Here is a 22,862-nt window from a genome sequence, read left to right as displayed (position 1 = left end):
ATTATGATGTGGCAAGGCATGCAGAATTTTCTTTGGGGGCCTGTTGAGGGCCCCCAGGGGGTGGGGTGGGTGTGGGGCAGCACTTGGGGGCTACCCATGGAACCCCCTAACATTGGCATACATCGTGGTGGACGAAAAGGCCGTCTGCCGCTTTTCTGCCAGTAGGCAATCGTCTCGATTGCCTACCGGGCGGAAAAGGCCCATAACATGGTGGTGGTGCCTACATGATGCGGTATTTTCAATGCCTTTCCATGGCGGAGACTCTGCCATGGAAAGGCATGCAGAGTTGTCTTTGGGGGCCCGTTGCGGGCCCCCAAGGGGGTGGGGTGGGTGAGGGGCAGCACTTGGGGGGTACCATGGTACCCCCTAACATTGGCATGCACAAGGTAGCAGGCGCCGTGCGGTGCCTGTCTCATTGTGCATGCCAATGCACAACATGCATATATTGCATTCTGGCGGGTGCTGCTTACAGCACCACCCGCCACAATGTAATATATATACAGGATGCCACCTCCACCGTGGCGGTGGAATCCTAATTGGCGGTGCGGGACCGCCGCATCAATGGTGGCCGGTCACAGCACCGCTAGGGTGGCGGGCGGACTGGAGTCCGCCCGCCATCCTAATAGACCCCTTAATGTTCAAAGTAATTCTTTAAAAAATGCTGAATTATTGCTATACTTAATTTCACAATAACATAAATAATGACAACTATGACGACAAATGCTTTTTCATCAGATTGCAATTATCATTTTCTTGTTTATTTCCTTGTTCTTCACTGCTCCAGTAAAGTTGTTACATATCCCAATGCATTTCGGTAAATCCCTTCATCAGGGGAATACTGTAAATGATACAATTTAACATTTATAAACCAAATAATATCAGATTCCAAATGTCATCAACAATAAACAAAGGGTGTACAGGTCAAACACATCGGTCCTATCACGACAATGTCAGTGCCTACATTTACCAAGCTCATCAAATAAATAACCAACCCACTGCTGTGTGTGCTGTTGTGTGACCAAGAAGGTAATACCAAAGAGACTGTGCCAAAGTCCCCGAGAAACCAAACACTACAAAAACATGTGAAGGCAAGCCTGCCTATGCTAAAAACCAAAAGAGGAAAAAGGAAACCCAAAGAACGAACCCGAATCGTCCGTCACCTCATGTGCTACCTAAGAAATCCATTAAATGGAAAAAAAGACAAATGTACCGAAAAATGTGGTGCTCACCTCTTCACTAACTGTAGTGGCGAGAAATGCGCATACGCGGGCGGCCGCGTATGCGCATTGGTACCCAAGATGGCGGCGACGGCGGCGCGAACGAGCAGAGGGAGCCCCGGTACGAAGCGGACAAGGTAAGTTCCTTTTTCTTTAATTTTATTTCAAAATTTACAAACATTAGGTATGTAGGGGAGGGCGGGAGGGAGGCGGGTGGTGGGCAACTTCGCTACGCCCACGGGGTGGGCGTAGTGTTGCCTGCTACGCCTACTTTGCAAAGGGCGAAGTAGGCAACACTACGCCCACTCCGTGGGCGTAGCGAAGTCCTTCGCCCAGGGTTACTCTCGAGTATAGTAAATCGCAACTGTGGTATTGTGTGTTTCATCTCCCCCATTGCAATGCTAAACAATACTTAATGTTAGCAGTCCGTGTCATGCTCTTGTGTTCAGTCATTTTAATCTTAATCTCCCTTGTGATGCGTCCAACATATAGTAGCCCATACAGGCATTTGATAGCACACACTACCATATTGGTGTTGCAGTCAGCAGTGTGTCTTAAACTGATTGTTTTCCCAGTGTGGGGATGCGTGAAGGTGTCACCTACGATCACGTTGTGGTAAGGAACAAAGACAGGCAGTGAGTTTCAATCTGTTTATTCCACATCAAGCTGGGCCATCGAGATGTTCAACCGCAGCTGATACAAGTATGAGATGAACTGCCTAGAACTGGAACGCAGTCCAGAACCTTCAAAGTTCAGAGCTCTGCACAAATGGCTTAGTAACAAGCATATGTAGCTGTAACACAGAATACTACGTAGGACTTCTCTTTAGAAAAGCAAAGATTGGGAAGACAAGTAAAAGGTGGAAAGAGGGTAAGAAACAAGAAGAAAAAAGGAAAAGAAAGAAAGAAAGAAAGAAAGACGAAAAGCAAAAGGAAGAAAGACAGAAATGGAACGAAAATAAGATTAGTAAAAAAAAACTCTGTATCAATACTCTACTAACGAAGAAATATAAGTCTAAGGCATTGAAACTCAGGGTATTAATTTAAACTCTGTAGCGGTGAGGAATACTTCTGTCTCGAATACTACGCCTCAGGACAAGTTGTCCCCCACAATCTTTGTTAGTCACAGGAGTTTCATTGCTAAGAGAATTACTGGGGAGAAAACTCTTGACAAAAAGGCTCTTATTCCACCATTGCCCGTTTATGAGTTTGACAGAATTTCCTCTTACATCTGTTACTTTAATCAGTGAACTGAACTTAGAAGAACCCTTCTTCACATGGACAGGTTTCTTTATGGAAACAAAATCACCAGACTTAATAACAAAATCTTTAACCGACTTCCTTGAATCAAAATAAATTTTTTGTTGAATTATTTCCACCTGACTCCTGACACTCGTATCAATCTTTTGTGTTCCTTTGATCCACTTACTCATCCAACCAGGACAAGCCATGGTGGAAGCTCTACGCCAACGCAATAGCTCAAAAGGGGAAACCCCTGTAGTTGAATGGGGAGTAGCTCTGTAAAACCAAAGCATGCTTCTCACAGAATTAATCACAACACAGGGAACCCTTCCTTCAAGAAAACGTCACTAAGGAAGTCAACTACTGTTCTGACACTCACTTCTTTCACAAATGTAATCTCTGGCCATTTTGAATTAATCCATAAACACCAAAGCAAACTTAGAAGAGTGATCAAGAGCACGGAAAGGCCCTACAATGTCCAACCCCAACTTTACCCATGGTGCTGAAGGTAATTCTATAGGAGACAAAGGTGGTGTACGCATCTTAGCAGCTTTGTCACAGCTAGAACAAATGACACACGACTTAACAAAATCATCAATTTCACTATCCATAGAAGGCCACCAAAATGAAAGTCGCACCCTTTTTGTAGTCAAAGTTGCACCTAAATGTCCATCGTGTGCACATTTGATTACATTGGTCCTTAATATAAAAGGAGGAACAAGCCTGTCACCTTTTAGTAATAAACCATCTTTAATGGTAAGTTCATCCGCAACTTGTCTTAAAGTCAAAACTCAAGTTCATCTCCCTGGGCCAACCTTCCTTGATAAATTTCATGACACGACCCAAAGAAACATCAGCAGAAATAGCTTGACGCCATTCATTTTCTGACACAGCGCGCAACTGTGGGAGATCTACAGCTGCAACAAGAAAATCTTCCCTGTCTTCCTCTTTTACATTTGGTTCGTCCTCCACAATATTAGAAGAGCGAGATAAGAAATCTGCACACCCATTTTTACATCCAGGAATATATTCTGCAGAGAAATCAAATTGAAGAAGTTTAGAATATAGGCGTTCAATTCTAGGGGTGAAGCTCCTAACATTCTTTCCACTGAAGATGAAAACCAATGGTTTATGGTCTGTTTGAAAACAAAACTTTCTTCCCCAAAGAAAGTTTCTGAACTTCATCACAGCCCACCAGCATGCCAACAATTCTCTTTCAATAACTGGAAGCAAAACCAATGGTCCTCGTGTCCCCTCCTTATTTTTTAGCGAGAACTGCCCCAAGTCCAACATTGCTAGCATCGACTGTGACAGTCCACGTAAGAGACGGGGTATAGTGTTTCATAATCTTTCGCGAACTGAGTTGTTCCTTCACCCACTCAAACACAACTTGGCATTCCTTGCTCCACTCAAACTCAACACCCTTCATGAGCATACGTGACAAAGGTCTCAATTTACGTGCAAAGTCTTGTATGAGCCTTGAATAAAACTCACATCGCCAAAGAAACAAGAGTGACCGTGTCACAGGGGGGTGTGGCTTTAAAAACTGATTCAACCAAACTAGATTTGGGAAGAATGCCATTTTCATTCACTAGATGACCCTAGTATTCTACTTCCTTAGTCACGAAAACACACTTGTCTCTTCTAAAAACAACACCATTTTCTTGGAATCTTGATAATACCTCCTTCAAAATTACATCATGTGAGGCTCTATCAGGGGCAAAAATAAGGACATCATCTTGAAAAACAGATAGACCATCAATTCCCTTCAAGATTTTTGACATGAGACGTTGAAATACGGACACCGCTGAGGCAAGCCCAAACAGCATACGTACATATTGGAAGGTTCCAAAAGGGGGAATAAATGCGGTAAGGGGTCTGGATTCTGGTCCTAACTCTACCTGGTAGTAGGTAGATGCCATGTCTAATTTTGTGAAATCTTTGGCATCTTTCAAACTAGCTAATAGTTCATTGATATTCGGAAGAGGATGTGAGTCAATCCATATTTTGTTATTAAGGCAGCGGAGGTCAATACAAACTCTGAGTTCACCATTTTGTTTCCTTGCAACAACTAAAGGGGACCACCATAAGGATGACTCTACTGGCTCGATTATGCCTTTTTTACACAATGAGTCAAGTTCTTTTTCAAGGTCTTGTCTGACACTAAAAGGGACATTTTTAAGCTTATGTTCTACTGGACCGGCGCCATCCTTCACAATAATCTTGTGCTGAAAGTTTTTGATTCTCCCCAAATCTCCAAAGAACACATGAGGAAATTCATTCACTAAGTTTTCAAGATCAGGACTGTCTCTTATGGCAAAAACGTGTTCCTTGCCTTGGTACTTGGTCTAAGTACCATCCCGAATAGTACCTGGTGGAACCAGCCTAAGATGTTTAATCCCTTCTATGCCGCATAAATTTTACCTGCGATCTTTCTCCCCTTGAATTCCATGATCTCTTCAATGAACACTGAAAGATGAATTTCACGTCCATCATAGGAGTCAGCCTTGCGATCTGGGGGAAGAAGAGGTCTGTTGGGCCATGTTATATTATAGAATTCTAGTGTAATCATGGAGATACATGCTCCAGAATCAACTAGGAGGTTTAAAACACGATCTCCAACAGAAATTTGTACATAAGGATCTACACACAAATCAGGATCTCCTGTGATGACCCCATAATATTTTACAACCACAATAATATTGCTAAGCTCTTTTGTGACAAAGTCTTCCTCATCTTGCATCATGCTTTCATCAACAACGCATTTCACAGGAGAAGGCATTGGGTTGAGCCTGCCTCTACCAGCCTCACATATGTTAGCAAAATGACCAATCTTATTACAGTTTTTACACGTTACAAACCTGGCTGGGCATTTAGTCCCTGGAGCCTGTGGTTAATACCCACACCTGTAACAAATATTACTCTTTGGAAAAAAAGAGTTCTGTCTTTCTGAAAAATGTTGTCTTTTTGGATGGTTTGTTGTCTAACGTTTTAGTGTCCTTCATCTTGACAGCAGAAACAGGATCACATTTTTTATCCTATAGTTCCTTAACAGACAACTGTGACATTTCAATACTCTTTGCCACTTTAATAGTCTCATCCAGGGTAGGATTCCCCATGGAAAGCAACATTTGTTTGATGGCTTTGTCTGTGCAGTGAGAGATGAACTGATCACAAACTAGTTGGCTAGCAAAGTTCTCAAACTGACAATCTGCTACAAGACTTCTTAGAGCAGTAATGTAATTGTCAACATCCTCCCGCATGTTCTGTGTGCGTTTAAAAAATTTGTGTCAGGGAATGACCAATTTGGGTTGAACATCAAACCTTGTTTCTAACGTTTTGACTGTGTCAAAACAGCAAAACAGACTGTGACAGCAAGAAGGTTTCCTTCATCTTGAACAGGATTTGGAAGATGTTTTAAAATTTCTCTCCCCTCAAAGCCTAATGAGTGTAATGGGAGGTACTTTCTGAGCTCTGCACGTAATGTTATAGCTCCAATTGCACCAAGGTAAGTTTTGAATCCATCGAACCACTTCTTCCATTTGATAGGTGGCTCACCTGGTGTCTCTAAAAAGGGTGGTGGTGGAGAAACCGCTTGCATAGTAGATAAGCAGAGTTAATATTCTATATATTCAAAAAAGTACTGTGTAAATAACTCATATAGCGTATGTCACAACAGATATTCCTTAAATGCAGACAGCAGTAGACTAATTGTCCACCTAAAGAAAATTTAAATTTTGCTTGTTGAAAGATTTGTCAAAATTAATATTCTAAAACTGCTCACTACGTGATAAGCAATGCTGAAAACAACTTTGCGGTATCTGTGCACTTGTAGGGGAAACTTTTTGAATTGAATAAACTTGTTGAATTAAAAAATATGCACTGCTTAAACTTGTTAGTAGAGTAAATGTCTTGAAAAAATAAAGGAGCTTAAAAGAAGAAAATGTGTTAAACAGGGCTTTTAGTCCACTCCCTTTGTGATGTAGAACAAGATACTGGCAGAAAAACAAAGTCACTGTGAAAATGGAGCTTTTACTCCGCTACCTTTGTGACATAGAGCGAGATGTTGGCACAAAATCAAGAGTCTTTGTGACGTATACGTTTACTTGAAAAGAAATCTTCTGCGTTTCACTCTTGAAACGCAAGTAGATTCCACAATGACAAATGCCTTTGTGACACGTATGCTGGGAGAAAACTTTCGTGTTTCACCGCTGAACCGCAAGCATGTTTACGTCATCGGGACGCTTAATCTCTACCGTTGCTGGAACGCATATCCATATTATGCGTTTCAGTGGGACAGACCTGATTTTTCTTTGTCCCTCGCTCTTTCCGAGTTTCTCTTGTTTCGGGTTGTGTAAAGGACACATCTAGAGCGAGAACGGTGGTCAGCAGTGCTCCTCATAACGAAAGTACAGCCCTCTTCCTCGCTGCTGCATCCATTGTTAAGACTCGATTAGGAATCAGGATCTTCTCTTTTTCGTGGGTTCTTGGAGATGTCCCAGCATTTGTCGCCAGAAAAGATGTGGTAGCGAACGAAGATAGGCAGTGAGTTTCAATCTGTTTATTCCACATCAAGCTGGGCCATCAAGATGTTCAACCGCAGCTGGTACAAGTACGAGATTAACTGCCTAAAAGGCAGTCCAGAACTTTCACAGTTCAGAGTTCTGCACAAATGGCTTAGTAACAAGCATATGTAACTGTAACACATAATACTACGCACGTTTCCACAATTACCGCAGTTTTAACACATCTTCTTTCCTTGGTTACCTGTTTCCGAGTGTACAATTGTGAGAAGTTGGCCTGGTATATGATGTCCACAGTTCTGTGGGCACCCTGTATCAGTCCAAACAATTCCTTATGGTGGTGGTTGTAAGTCAACCTTATAGACAAGCTATCCTAGGGGTAGCATGGACTAAGCAGCCTTAAAGGCTTAACTCCAAAGGACATGTGAAGCCAGCTGTTTTACCATATGCAATCCTGTAATATCAAATGAAAGGACACCACACAAGTTATATATTATTAAAATATATGTATTTATTCTTAGAATAATCCCACTACTCTTTATGAGCAATGAAGCACAAGCGTTTAAATAAAAGCACAGTTAAACATAGACAAGTTGCACGTTTTGGATGAGGCCGGTGGCCACTCAAACCATATATCAAAAAAGTGGTATAACAATCACTAATCGATCTGGGGTAAGGCCTAGGGCCTCGGGAATCGCTTCGACTACGATGCACTAACAGCAGTTAGGGCGGGAGTAGCCCGCGGAATTCGGGTGCAGTGCGGGAAGCACGGCTTGCACCAATGTAAAGTCAATGGTGCGTAAAAGTTACAAAGTTATTGCAAAAGGAGTCTTCCGACTGGACTAGGACTATCAAACTTTAGACTTAGGCACTAGAGGTGTGTACCAGTGTGGGAACACTGGTGCTAGTAAGTTACCTCACCCACAGGACGTGGGTGCACAGGTGCCAACCTGTGTCGGGTTTCGTCACGCAGTTCGATGGTGCCTGAGGATGAAGATGCTGCAGGCGTCCAGAAGAGAAGTGTCCGGTGCGATCCAAGGGTGGATCGAAGTTGAAGGGTACCTGAAAGCAGAGGGGACAGAGTCTGGGTCACTAGCCAGTGACCAGGAAGGAACCAGGAAGGAACCAGGCAATGTCGGGCGCAATCAGGTCAATGTTGGGTGCCTTGTCTCCGCTGTCACGTGAACTCTGGGACACCGAGGATGTCCTGGAGTGGATCACAAGCTGTCCCACAAAAGCTCTCGCTGTCGGCAGTGTCGGCTTCCGGATCTAAGTCAACAAGCCTTGGCAAAGGCAACCCACGCAGGATTCAAAGAAGGCTTAACACTCGGACCAGCAAGGTTTGAGCGGGTGCTCCTTTTCAGGGGAGCGAGTGCCAATCTGGAGCAACCAGATCAGCTGTGTAAATTTGTAGGTTCGTTGGTTCTGGGGCCACTAGCCAAGGGGCAAGCGACCGGACCAATGCATCAAGCAGAAAAATGCAAAAGGGCCCCACGCAGCACTCGTCAAGTGTGGAGAGGTGAGCTTCGGTGCAAAAGCTGCTCGGGGCTCGAGCTTCTCAGCCTCTAATGCACAGCTTCAAGGGAGCCTCGGGTGCTGCACGGTCAGCGCTTCATTGTTCCTCCAAGATGGCCGCTCCCACGCTTCAGGTCGCGTCCACGGGTCTCAGCTCTGCATAGACTGTGGATCGGGCTGTTGGAAGGCAGGAAAGCTGACTCTTGTTGATCTCTGTTGCTCGAGTTCTGGCGGGAACTGCAACAAAGTAAATGTTGAGGTGCTGGATGGTGCCTGTTTGCACAGGGTGGTCACTCCTTGACCACAAGGGAGATTCTTCAGTCTTCCACGTCGAGTGAGATGTCGAAGGGTCCAGAGTTTCGTTTCATAAGTTTCAGTCAGGATAATCTGATGTGCATTGGCACTGCTCCCTCCTATATTCCAAATCTGGGGGCTGGATTACCTGCTAGGTCCCTCCTATGGGTGGGCCCCAGGAAGGGGGTGGTTACACCCCTTTCCTTTGTCCAGTTTACCGCCAAGACTGGGGCTGGAGTGCCCCAGAACCGGTTTGACTGGAATCTGCCCAGTGACACCATGTGTGCCCCAGGCAGTGTCTAGTTTCATTCAACCCTCCATGCTACAATCCACTATCTCCTGTCTGGGGTGGTGTAACACCTCCCTGTGACAGGAGTTCCTTTGATCAAGCCTCCTCTGTCGAGTTTCGGTCAGCAGCAGGAGGCCAGACTAGTGTCTGTGGCAGCAGCATCCATTTTGTGATGCTGGGGCTCTGGTTAGGATTAACCGCATTTGCAGTAAGTAACATGTCTTCTCCCTCTAGAAGGGTGGAATGCTACCCCCGTCGCCAGAATTGGCAAGGGGGTAGTATTCCAAAATGTATGACACCAAACACGACATGTTTTGATAAAGCCAAACCAAAGTTAGCATTAACCGCGAGGATTATAATGCACTTAAGAGTATATGGTATGGCAGTATCACTGGAACAGCAGTAAGGAAATGGTTCAGAACACTGCAGACAGGCTCAGCTCATGCTAGAGCACCATCTCACATAAAACCAAGCACTCTGCCTCCAGGATTGTTAAGGCCTGCCATAGGAGTGACTTATAGGTATATATGTATCCAGATATAGGGTTTGACATAGGTATACTATATCTAAGCAAGGGGTGATTACACCACCTTGCCCCAGCTGTGTGATCAGCCAGTTGTGTCAATTTAAGGACCAGCCAGGGGGGGCAAAAGATATGCTGCAGCCCCTGGTAGGCCTTGGATGCACCTATGCCCTGGGCACCTATAGTGCATGGTACAGGGGCTGACAAGGTGTCCAGTACCAAATTGGTGATGTACCTAGGGTACATGGAGTCCATTTAAAGAGAGAGCAGATAGCCTGGGACCCTGATTAGCAGGATCCCAGGCCAACTAAGTCGGAAACCAGCTAAACACAAGGCAAAGAATCTGGGATAACCATAGTCAGGTATCCACCTTCCAACAACAATGCATTTTTTCTTTAAGAATTCCCTAATATTCTTTGAACTAGAACATGCAAATATAGGTTGTGCTTGAAAATTGGTTTAACATCATTCTTCTGCTCAATAATTTCCCAATGTTTTAGTATGGTGTGTTTAATTGGAGGTGCTGCTGTAGAAAACTTCAAGACTCAAACTTCCCTAGATGATTCAGGTCTATTTGTCTTTTTTAACAATTCTATTCAGTCTAGTCTGGATACCTTTTGTTTAGCTGCCTCTAACACTACGTTTAGATATCCCCTTGTCCTATATTGTTGCGATAGTGGTAAATGATTTTTGAGTGCTGGAGAGTGAAAACTGTTAAAGTGCAATGCGTTATTCCTGTCTGTTGGTATTTTGTATACTCTTGTAACCAGTTTGTTTCCTTGCCGTTCAATCAAAATATCCAAATAATTGATGGATATCATACTCATTAGGTAGGTGAATTTAATATTGGAATGACAATTGTTCAATAAGTTCCTAGCATATTCCAATTGAGCTTTCGAACCTTTCCACATGATTAGAAAGTCCTTTATATGCAACAGGCTCTGTTTGCACCCATAGTAAGGTATTTATTTTGACCATACATACTTTTTCAGCTCACTTCAGCATTTGCCCCCTCTTTTGTGGCCGAATACCAATTTTTTATATTTCAGTTCGTATGCCGGCTCTATTTTTGAACAGGACATGGTGTTGAAATTGAGGCAGAACATGTATCAATTCCCGTGTTTACACAGTATAGTCCTTTTTAGCTCTGCCCACTATCTTCATTGTAGGATTAGCCTTCAGAACCAAACATATGGCCAATAATGTCTCACGTCACTACAGACGCTGACGTTAGATGCTACGCCTGTCGTGTATGGGCCGGCTTCTTCCGGGGTTTTACATTTAACCAGCAGAACTTGATGTGCGAGTATACCCAGGATCATGCGCCGCAGGGCCATACTAGGTTTCCACGCGGGCGGTTCAACTTGACAAAGTAAGATTGTTTTTTTTTATTATTTAAGGGGCTTTCTTTGCAATAATGTTTCCTTTCTCAATAACAGAGTGTGATTTTACAATGGACATTGTCCACCCTTATTCGTTTTCTCATCCATGCTGCTAAAAACAGTTGCACCCAATCAGTGCGCCGAAAAGACTGACGATTTACACCTGAGACAAATTCTTTACACCCTAGTTACATTACATGAAATAACCATATTTGGCAACCTACCAATAGGTCCGAGATCTCAAGGAAGAACCATATATGGCACACAAAGCCTGGTCTGAAGTCTGTTTCTGCTATTATGGGGAAGGTCAGAAAGGGTAACTCCCTTTCGTCTCGGTACATGGGCGTAACAGCCCGGCACCGGCAAGAATGTGCTTATCACCTCAGAAGCCAGATGCGACCTTGGGCCCTAGAGCAGAGAGAACATCATGAATTCAGCTGTCTTGCAACTCAACTAATTGGGGCTTGCTCGGTAACAGTAAAACAACACGTGATCACTACCCAGGCCCGAGTCGACAAATACAAAATGGCGTTAGTGTGGTTTCTCTAACTACTGTGCAACTTAACCTATATGTAGGAAACAAAAACTACTTTCCGTTACTAACATCAAAGGATATAGGTATATGCAGCTAAATCATGCTAACAATTATCATGTTAGCAATTCCGGTAAAAGGAATTCTGTTCCACAGAACCACCCTTTTAGCGTAATGTAGCTAAATCAATCCTCAAAGATACACTTATCTATCTGCATCAAATCTCGGATTTCCTGTTGCACCATCTGAGATTTTTCCTTTGTTGGGGGTGACGGTACCAGGGCAGAGGATACTCTCCTGGCGCAATAGGAACAACAGGCAGGCCCACAATGTATACAAAAGCAGCATGTGAAAATGATACCTGCTATACCCACCAATACCATTAGGATCTTCCATCCCCAGGCTGATAGTAGGCCCCAAAACCAGCCGGTAATGGACCATCCTCCTGTATCAGTATGTATTTCTGCCGCCAATCGGTGTAACTTCTGAATGGCTAAATGGACAGAGGGGGCGGAGTCAGGGATGTATACGCAACAGGAGCGGCCGGTGATCTGCGGCTCCTCGATCTGCTAGTATGACGTCAAACCCCATACGATTTTGAAGAGAGACGAGTCTCGTAGCCTGAAGCTCTACAGTCAAATTCGTTAATATACCAGCAGTTTTATTAATGACTCTTTCCACCACTCTGGATAATCGCCTCACCTACTTACTAGTTATTATAGGTCCCCAAATAGGAAACACTCCTTTTACTATAGCAACGAAATGCTGCTCTGGGGTATCAGTTTGATCTACTTCAGCATGTCCAATTCTCTTTTATCACGTTTTATTAGGGTCCTTTGCCCATCTAACCGATGATCCTTATGATAATCAGATGGGGCTATATATACAGGTGGATACAAGAAGGATAAATAACAACGGCCCATCCAACCCCGAGGAAGCCAAGTATAGGCATTCTCTCCACAGACAAAATAAACATTCTGGGGTGTTAACAATGGTGGAGTACTAAAGGTACGTAATCGAAAGGTGTAATTGCACCGACTGTCTCCTACAGAGATATGTCCTGTTCCCTGTACACAAAACGCAGAAGTGCTATTTAATATGGGCACAGGGATTGGCTTGTCATTGGTAACATTTCGACCTTGAAAATGTTGGAAATACTGGGTGAAATTAAATTCAGCAAAATCCAGTATCTCCGTTTTCAACCATGTAACATTTTCATAGTTGGTATACATATTTATGCAAGCCTTGGGGTCTAGAGACCCTTCTCCATTTTTTCCATGGCTTCACAGCTTCCTAAATAGGATAATGGCAATGAGATAAAGAGATCATGTTGATGCATTACAGAGGGCAATAGACCGCAAACCCAACAATTTGTCGTATTGGTAGCACTGTGAGTCTGATGCAACATTTCTACAAATACATTCTTAACGTAGGTCCGACGATGTCTTTCTTTGTGAGGAGCTAACGTAAAGAAATGGTGCTCTATTGGCGTGGTAGGGGTTCCTATCATAGTATGCATGGGGTGATGAAATTCCAAATATAAAAACACGCTCATTATTATGGTAAACAACATTGCAACGGTTATCACGAAAGCAACCTTCACTCTGGTTGTCCATGATGAAAACATAGGTACATGAATGGGCAAATATCAAGGAGCAAGGGGACACTCCTCCTCAGGAATAAATCGACCAAAGGGATACATTCTAACTAGTGTCCAAAATATTCTAAAAAGGTGCAGTCTGTCCTGCCACAGGGTGCTTCTTTCCTGTGTCCGTATAGAGCCTCACAGGCAGGCTCCTATCGTTCAGCAAAAGAACAAATCCTTTCGTCGGTTATCTTCTCTAATTACAACCTAGGCCCCTTTTCTTTGCTTCTCAGTCTTTCTTTCTGAACAGAGCAACACAAAGTTCCAGCTCTCAACGGGTTCAGTCCAGTGTCTCGCCCAGTACCCCCAAACTTCTCTAGCAAACCCTTGTTACTAAATTCTTTCCCTATCTCCTGCAATTGTTGGGGGTACCGTGTCGATTTCTGGACCGTAGGTTGTATCGAGCCTGACCTGGCAATTCCTGATCATTAAACAAAACAAATAAGGAAGCATCCAAGGTGCCAAATTTTCCATGTACTTCTCGTTCAACAACTGGAGCAACAGATTCAAAGGCCAATTCTGCACTTGGTGACACGGCCTCTCTCGTGCCCTCAGCTCCCCTTTCTTGCCCTTCAATTTCCTGGGCGTCGGAAAAAGGAACCACGCAAGGAGCTCTTTCACTTTCCTTGGTCAATATTCCTTCTGAATTCAGGCAATCAAAAGGAAGGGTAAGAGGCACCTTTTTACATGAGCAACATGGATCCAGTACTTCCATCCAGTCACCTTCACTGCTGTTCGGGTGGCCAATAAAACTTGCACCGGTTCCGTCCACCTGGGCTCAAGGCTCGATTTTCAATGATAATTCTTTACCATTACCCACTGGCCGGGCTCCAAACGATGTCCCGAACCCTCCGGCGGGGGCTGCAATACATCAGATACCTGTTGGTGGATAGAACGAAGGTCTTTAGTCAATGCATACAAATAATCTGTCATCATTGGATAATCTATTTCTTTACATCTTCTCGGACGAGGAACACCCCATACATTAGCTGGTCATCAAAAATAACCTCATACGGGGACAGAGCTAAACGGGAATGGGGGTCATGCGTAAGGACATTAAAGCCAGAGGCAACGTGTCCAGCCACCGCAACCCCGTACTCTCCTGAATTTTAGCCATCTTTAACTTCAGAATCCCATTATTGTTTTTCAACCAATCCAGCGGACTGGGGGTGTTGAGCAGCATGAAATTTCAGCTTTATGTGTAATCCATTGCAGATATGCCTGATAAGATCAGCATTAAAATGGGTCCCGTTCTCCGACCATTTGACCCGAGGGACTCCATATCTAGAGAAATATTCTTTGATTAAAACTTTAGCAGTTGCTAGTGCCGTATTTTCCTTGGTAGGGTAAGCTTCTACTCACTTACTGAATGCACAGACCACTACCAGGACATACTTCAGGTTATTCCCTCTCTCCAGTTGGATATAATCCATTTGGAGCACCTCAAAAGGTAAAGAGGGTGGTGCAAAATTCCCCCTAAGAACAGGTTCTCTCCCTCCAGGATTATGGATTATGTCGTAGACAAACCATACAGTGTTGAACCAGATGAGTGGCAGTTTTAGAAATATTAGGATTAATCCAAACTGGGTCCAATTATTGACAAATCCCCTTAGCTCCTATAGGAGAAGTGTGGCTCAGGGGTTAGAGGCAGCAGACCCAGAAGCTGAGATCGGTCCTGGACCAGGGTTCAATTCCCCGCCTCGGCGGGTCTTGGGCTAAAAATTCCACGGACTTGATAATTCTCGCCCCGGTGCCTCCTCGACTCATGGGTTCACACTCTGCGACTCTGGGCAATAGCTTGCTTAATCTCCACAATGGCCCCTCGCGGTGGGATGCCTGACTTTCACCTTGTGGATACCCTGCTATCTCACAGGGGAATATCAGGACGGGTTCCCTAAGCAAGCGCCGGGAAACCCACTGCGGGTAGCTGTGCGCTATATAAGCTCAACTACATACACATGTGCAGTCCCATAAGCCATAGTCACTACAGCATTAACAAAAGCCTTAGAAAGCATCCATCGCTGTTTTTCACTTAAATCAATCCAACAACCATTATCATCCAACCTCCCTACTTCATTCTCCCATCGGGCCAATTCAGCAGGGGTAGCTTCCTTCTGTATTTCTCAGACACTTTCCATGGTGTTATCAAATATATCAGACTCCTCCACCCACCTGGCTGAATGTACATACATAGGGGACATTTTAGATTTAGCAGTAGCTTTTGCTATTTGGTCAGCGAAAGCATTTCCTTCTCCCACAGTATCCACCATGGTTTTATGGCCACTACACTTAACAATTGCCACCTTCCGTGGCAAAGTAAACGCATTCAACAACCTTAACATCAGGGGGCCATGCTGTATTCGTTGACCATGGGAAGTAAAGAATCCTCTTTCAGTCCACAACTTCCCAAAACTATGAGCCACGCCAAAGGCATATTGGCTATCAGTATAAATATTTTCCACCAGTCCCTCACTTAGCTCACATGCTCGTAGCAGGGCTTTTAGCTCAGCTGCCTGTGCAGAATGATAGGGAACTCGAGACGTTTCAACTACCATACGCAGCGTGTTAATTGCGTACGCAGCTGTCGTGGAGCCATCCACAAACAACTCCCCTTGGGGTTCAGATAGGGGCCCGTCTGTGAGGTCCACCTGTCCCTTCGTTGTTTCTTCTGTCTGAAATATACAATCATGTATGTCATTATTTGGTTCATCCGAAGGGAGGGGTAGTAACATGGCTGGGTTCAAAGTGGCACACCTTTTTATAGTGATATGGGGGGCAAACAAAGTCAATTCATATCCAGTAAGACGTGCACTAGTAAGGTGCTGTGTCTTTGTTTTATTCAAAAGCGTGTCCACAGCGGGCGGTACCGTCACTGTGAGGTCAGAATTTAGCACGAGTCCTTCCGACTGCCTAATGGCCACCGCCACTGCTGCAGTAGCCCTCAGACAGCTAGGAAGTGCTCTAGCAACATGATCCAATACTGCCGAAAAATAAGCACTAGGTCTTTGCTTACCACCAAATCCTTGCGTTAACACTGAAAGCGAACAACCGTCCACCTCATGCACGTAAAGTACAAAAGGTTTCCGGTAGTCAGGAGTTCCTAAGACAGGTGCAGAACAAAGAGCAGTTTTCAAAGAATCAAAAGCTTTCTGACACTCATCCGTCCAAGGTAAGGGTTCATGCACTTCTTTCGCAATCAGGTATAACAGTGGTTTAGTAAGAAGAGAAAAATTAGGAATCCACTGGCGACAGCAAGAGGTTATGCCAAGAAATGCACGAACATCTCGTTGAGTACGAGCAACAGGCATGTTAAAAATAGCAGACACACATTCGGGAGTCAACTTCCTCCCCTCTTTCGACAGTAGATGACCAAGGTAGGTCACCTCCTGTCGACAATATTGAAATTTAGAAAGAGATACTTTATTTCCATGCGCCGCCAGATGGGACAATAATTTAGCAGTAGCCTCTTTGCAGCCCTCCTCCGTATCAGGCGCCACCAAGAGATCATCAACATACTGGAGGAGAACATTTCCGGGAGGCAGGGTCAATTCATCCAAAATTACCTTAAAAGCCTGACTATAAATGCTAGGGCTCTCTGTGTAGCCCTGAGGAGCACGGCAAAATCTAAAGCTGCGACCTGATAACGAGAAGCCGAAAATATGCCTGCTCTCAGGTGGTATGGGAATGCTAAAGAAAGCATTCTTTAAATCAATAACTGAGAATAATTTAGCAGTAGGGAGAATCATAGTAAGTATTGTTGTAATATCCGAAGCCACTGGATATTGTGGTACTACCACTTTATTTACCTCTCGGAGGTCAATTACAAAGCGGTACATATCCGCGTAATCAGGACTGCTCCCTATAGGAGCCTTCTTCAGAATCGGTAATATAGGGCTGTTACTGGTGTCAGAAGCTGTCTTTTCCACCACACCCTTGTCTATCAAATCCTGTATTATTGACATTAATGCCTTTTCACCTGCTGGGGAGATTTTATACTGTGGAACACGAGGCAACCGAGCATTCGCTTTTAACGTAATAGAAACTGGTGGAATATTCAATAAACCTACATCTGTATCCCCTGTTGCCCACAACATGGAAGGAATGGCCGCCAGCTCCGGAGGGAGCTGGCCGTTTTTCATAAAATTCTGTTTAATACATTGTTCTGGTGATTGAACCGTCAAATATACTCCATCCGGAGAACAATACATTTTGGCATGCATCTTTTTTAACAAATCCAATCCCAATAAATTTTCCCCACATTTCGACGTCAACAAAAATGAAGAATCTACTGTATCGGGACCTTTCGTAAATGAGAGTGGCTTCGAAATGAGGCTTACCACTGGAATACCAGAAAATCCAACTGAAGCATTATTATGCCCAGACAGAGCAGCCCCCGGAACCAATGAACGAGCGATCGAACTATTCATTGCACCCGTGTCCACTAAAACGTTTTCCGAAATTCCCATTATTTGTCCTGTAACATAAGGCTCCTTCTGGTCAACGGGTACTGACACTTGGCCCCTTCTCTGTCCGTGGCTGTCCTATGCACAAAAATATCTTTCTGATTCATCTATTCCATAATCTTCGTTGTAATACTGCCTCCCATTATGATTATCAAAATAATTCCCTCTGGACTCACCTCATATCACTTCGTCCCTTTTCATGTTGCCACGATCAACGCCACCCTGTCCTCTGCCTCTACCTCTGCCTCTTACTGCTCCGTTCTGTGCTAAAAGGAAAGGACACTGAGCTCGCCAGTGCCCTTCCTGCTTACAATAAGCACACTGATTCTGACCCAAAGGAACAGCAGGACCTCCTCCTCCCCGTCCTATGCCTGCCCCTCTTGGAACAAACCCCCTTACTCCCCCTGGGCTCCTTCCACGTCCCCTGGCCACTTGTTGTAATAATACACGAGTTTTAAGATCATTAGTCTTTTTTATCTGATTTGTCTTTACTCTCATTCTCCCTATGCTCATAATATTGAGCCATACTTAATATGACTGAAGGAGTAGAGGTGGTCCAAGTACTTTCTGCAGCCTGGAGCCGTGCTGATATTTCCAGCAGCAAGTTAGTCACGAAACCATTAACAAACAATCCTATTCCCCCTTCTAACGATAAATCCTGTCCACTGAAATCAATAAACACGCCTTCAAATTGAGTAAAGAAGTCTGATACACTTTCATCCTTTTTCTGTTTACAAGCAGTCAATTTATCCAAATCCACCTTCCGGGGTGGGATTAAGGTGTGCATATATGTAATTATTCAGTCCGGAAGGGCCAAAATCTCAGCTCTAGGCTTATCTCCAGGTTTCCTTTCCCCATCCCAGACCTTAAATTGCTCCCACGTTCCACCTAACTCGTTAGCCTGAGGTTGGTTATGTACCTGGCGCCACACATCAACTGGAACCAACAGTCCAAAAAATAATTCTATATCAGCCAAAGTCATCAAAGCTGAAGAAGTCGCCTCAGTGAGCTCTTTGTAATAGGTGGTGGAATTTTTACGTGGGTCAGGTAAATGAGACTTTAAGGAAAGGACCTCACTTCTCTTCCAAGGAGTATATACCCACTGTTCTTGAAAACGGGCTTCAACACGGGCCTGGATGACCTGATTGGCATTATCTTTAAGTTCTGGAATTTCAGGATGGTAAATGGGATGGACTTCTCGCATGGGATGCTGAGAATCCCATGTTGGACATTTTGTAAATAATCTTAGCCGATATCGCATAATGGTGACCAGGTTCCCATATACATGTTCCTGTCCCAACTCAAACTTATGGGCCCGGTCCACTATATCATATAGGACCTGTGGAGCCCTCCCATCCTCGAAACATTGTTCCCATAAAGAAATCAGCCGATTAGCATAGTTTCTTGCGCATATTGCTGCATAACCGGTTCGTAATCCTTCATAGTTTCCCAAATATCCTCAATAGTGTAAATAGCATTCTGTACCCACTGGGTCGCCTGATCTATCACCATTTGCTTTTCCTTACATCCTACAACAGCACGTGTATATAATCGTCGAACGCCCCCTAAACTGGGAGCATGGGAGGGGGTCGAATCTATCCTGGCAGGAGTTGAGGTGGCTGACTGGGAAGGCCAAGCCACAGACGACGAAGGAGAGGTCAATGTCATAGGGGACATGACAGGGGTCAATGAGTCGTCTGTCAATAAAGTAGCCATCGTAGAGGAAGGAGTAAAAACGGTCCCTGTCGCCATAGTAGTGGCAGGGGTCACAGGGGCTGTCGATAGCAGGACAGGTGCACCGGGGGTACTGGCCAGAGGTATCGCCGGATACACCTGTTGCGGAGCATAAGGGGGTGGAGGTCGCATATCTAATAAGTCCTCCATTTCATCCTCCGCCTCAGGTCGAGCTATGTAACTTTTATCGGCCTGTAATCGGAACTGTCTATCTAAACATTCTATCTTTTTCTCAGTTTGTTCTTTATCATATGCTATAGCCTTTTGAGTGATGGTCTGACCATTCTGTATTTTTAATAATTTTTCTTCCCTAATTCGGCGACGTTTTGCCTCTTTTTGCCATAATTGCAAGGAATCAAACATTCCCTGACGACTTCGTTTAGAGAACAAATGATCCTGTAAATACTGTATTTTGTTTTCATCAAAAGACCCAGTTACGGGCCATTGTAATTTTTCATTATCCTTGGTATATTTGTGCCATAGATTGCTAAATAAAATGGGCATAAGGCCATGTTTTACATACATATCAATATTTGGACCGCCTTCCAGTGGGGCAGGCTGACTTTCATCTAATCGTGTATTTTTCCGCCGAAAACAACATCCAAAACATATTTTACTAAAACACGAAATTTTTAAGTGATCACTCTTCACACTTCGTCACAAACAATCAGAACATGGCCATGTTTCATTCACCCTCAATCTTCGTCGACTTCACACCCACCGTATACACAAGTTTTTACACACAACCTTGCACATAAAAAGAAAAACATTTTTATTTTCAATTCTCAATCAATATGAAGCTGCCAAAGAACGAGGCCCGTCGACTCCCGTTCATAGAGAAGTTGTGAACCTCCAGTCACCGGACCAAACAGAAACAAAGAAAACAGGCAGTCCGGAGACTACCAAGAGGTCATCAGACCGTAATTAACCACAGACCGGCCTACAGACCATCCCGCGATCTTCCTACTTCACCTTCAGGACTATTCTGACTAAGCCCGCTACCTTAGCACAGCTTCAGATGTGTCCAGAAGTCACCCAGGTACAACCACAGGGTTTTCCAAGGCCAGTCCGGCCGGGTGTGCACAAACAAGAATTCCACACCAAGGAGTCTGATTGTAACCTCTATAATTCACCAAACAAGTCCGCGGAGCCTCTGCCCGTGCTGCCTCAATGCTGCCCCGTCAGATCTCCAAAACTCCTCGTGGTATGCCGACTACCAAACCACAAAATTCAGTAAACTGTTTCCAAAACGTCATTCAATGGCACAATCCATAAACAACGAACTAATACACTCACCTGGTGCACTCAGGTAGGATTGCGAGTTCTCCACTGCCCACTCCTGAAGATCAACTCGGATCAGTTCCTGGGTTACACCCGTAGGACTCCGGCAAGGAGTCACTAGCAGCTGAGGGCTCTCTGATCGCAAGAGTGGAGTTCAGCAAAAATCGTTAGTCAGTCCACCCCCTCGACCAGAGCACTCCCCCTAATGTCCTTATTTCACCCCTTTTAACGGGAGGATGACCCCAAACCCGGAGTCCCGGCGGCGTCGCCAACTGTAGTATTGGAAAAATATCCTAAGGGCCACACTTACCAGTAGCCCAACCACTATTACCAAATAACCAGTCAGTTGGCAGTGAAGAAAAGACAATCGTTTATTAACAAAAGGCTCTGCGCAGAGGAGGCCCCTCGTCCACACCCAATCAGTGCGCCCAGAAGGCTGACGATTTACACATGAGACAAATGCTTTATACCCTAGTTACATTACATGAAATAACCATATTTGGCAACCTACCAACAGGTCCGAGATCTCAAGGAAGAACCATATATGGCACACAAAGCCTGCTCTGAAGTCTGTTTCTGCTAATATGGGGAAGGTCAGAAAGGGTAACTCCCTTTCGTCTCGGTACATCGGAGTAACAGCCCGGCACCGGCAAGAATGTGCTTATCACCTCTAAAGCCAGATGCAACCTTGGGCCCTAGAGCAGAGAGAACATCATGAATTCAGCTGTCTTGCAACTCAACTAATTGGGGCTTGCTCGGTAACAGGAAAACAACACGTGATCACTACCCAGTTCCGAGTCGACAAATACAAATTGGCATTAGTGTGGTTTCTCTAACTACTGTGCAACTTAACCTATATGTAAGAAACAAAAACTACTTTCCGTTACTAACATCAAAGGATACATAAACTATGAATATACGTATATGCAGCTACATCATGCTAACAATTATCATGTTAGCAATTCCGGTAAAAGGAATTCTGTTCCACATATTATATTTCCATAGACAGGCTGAAAAATGTAGACCACCACTAGGATATCTTAGATCAAGTTAGACCTTGTCCTCGGACCTCATTAATAAAGCACTTCTATTTTGAAGGAGGATCCTCGAGGCAATTTTAAATTTCCTTCACATCAACTTCACTCCCTTCACAGTAAAAAACACCTGCTCCGCTGTAATCAGGCATTGAAACACACCTGGGATGCATTCGGCACCCCAAGTGGGAACCCGATGATGAAGCATACCATCAACTAGGTTGGTGGGTAAGCGTTCCTTTTTAAAAACCTAATGTTTTTCCCTGACTCCCTGGTTCTCTGATGCAATGAGTCTGGATTCCCCTGCAGGGTTCGTTCCTATTGTTGCTTGGTCCATTAATATGATGCACATCAACTATCTCAGTTCACATGTCATCATCTGAATGAGCTTGAGATACCTGACTGAGCTCTGAGCGAGCAGGCCCTCCAGGGCTCAATGGACAGACTACAGGTTGTTTACAATTATGCGTCCAGATTACAAACATTCCAGAACCCCACACTACAGAATTCTATCCAGCTTTGGAAATCTCAACAGAAAGCACTTGCACCCAATGGATTCTTCCCCAAGGGAGTACGGATACGTTACAATGCTGAAAAAGAATGATCCTTCATCTGGGAGGAATGTACCTCTAGAGGAATCCTAGCACTTCAACATCTCTTTGGGGACAATACCATGGAGGAGTTCACTAAGTTAAGGCAAGAATATGACCTCCCAGATAATCAGTCCTGGAAAATTCAACAATTGAGAAGCTGCATTATGAAAAAAGTGGGAGGTGCTAGACAGCCTCCCATTGTTTCCCTTTACCATGCCTGTCTGGTGAGCTTGAGTGCATACAACAACAAAAAATAGTTCTGGCCTGTATACTATAATTATGTATGTATACTATAATTGTTAATGAACTCCACTTTAGACCAGCAAAAACTACTAGTGTGTGTGTGTAGCTATGAAATTGTGTGTACGTGAGTGCGTGTGTATGTGTGTGTGTGTTTGTGTGTGTGTAACTATGGGACTGTGGGTGTGTGTTAAGCTATGAGATTGTGTTTGTGTGTGGGTGGGTATGTGTGTGTGTGCGGGTGTGTATTTGTAGCTGTGAAACTGCATGCAGAGTGAATTGTATCCTCTGGAAGGTACAGGGGATGATTCACAAAATGGTGCCCCTCCTAAAGATTGTCTTATCCTTTCCTGTGG

This window comes from Lissotriton helveticus, chromosome 3_1 (assembly GCF_964261635.1).
Source record: "Lissotriton helveticus chromosome 3_1, aLisHel1.1, whole genome shotgun sequence".
In the NCBI taxonomy this organism is placed as follows: domain Eukaryota; kingdom Metazoa; phylum Chordata; class Amphibia; order Caudata; family Salamandridae; genus Lissotriton; species Lissotriton helveticus.
This window is presented reverse-complemented; position numbering follows the sequence as displayed.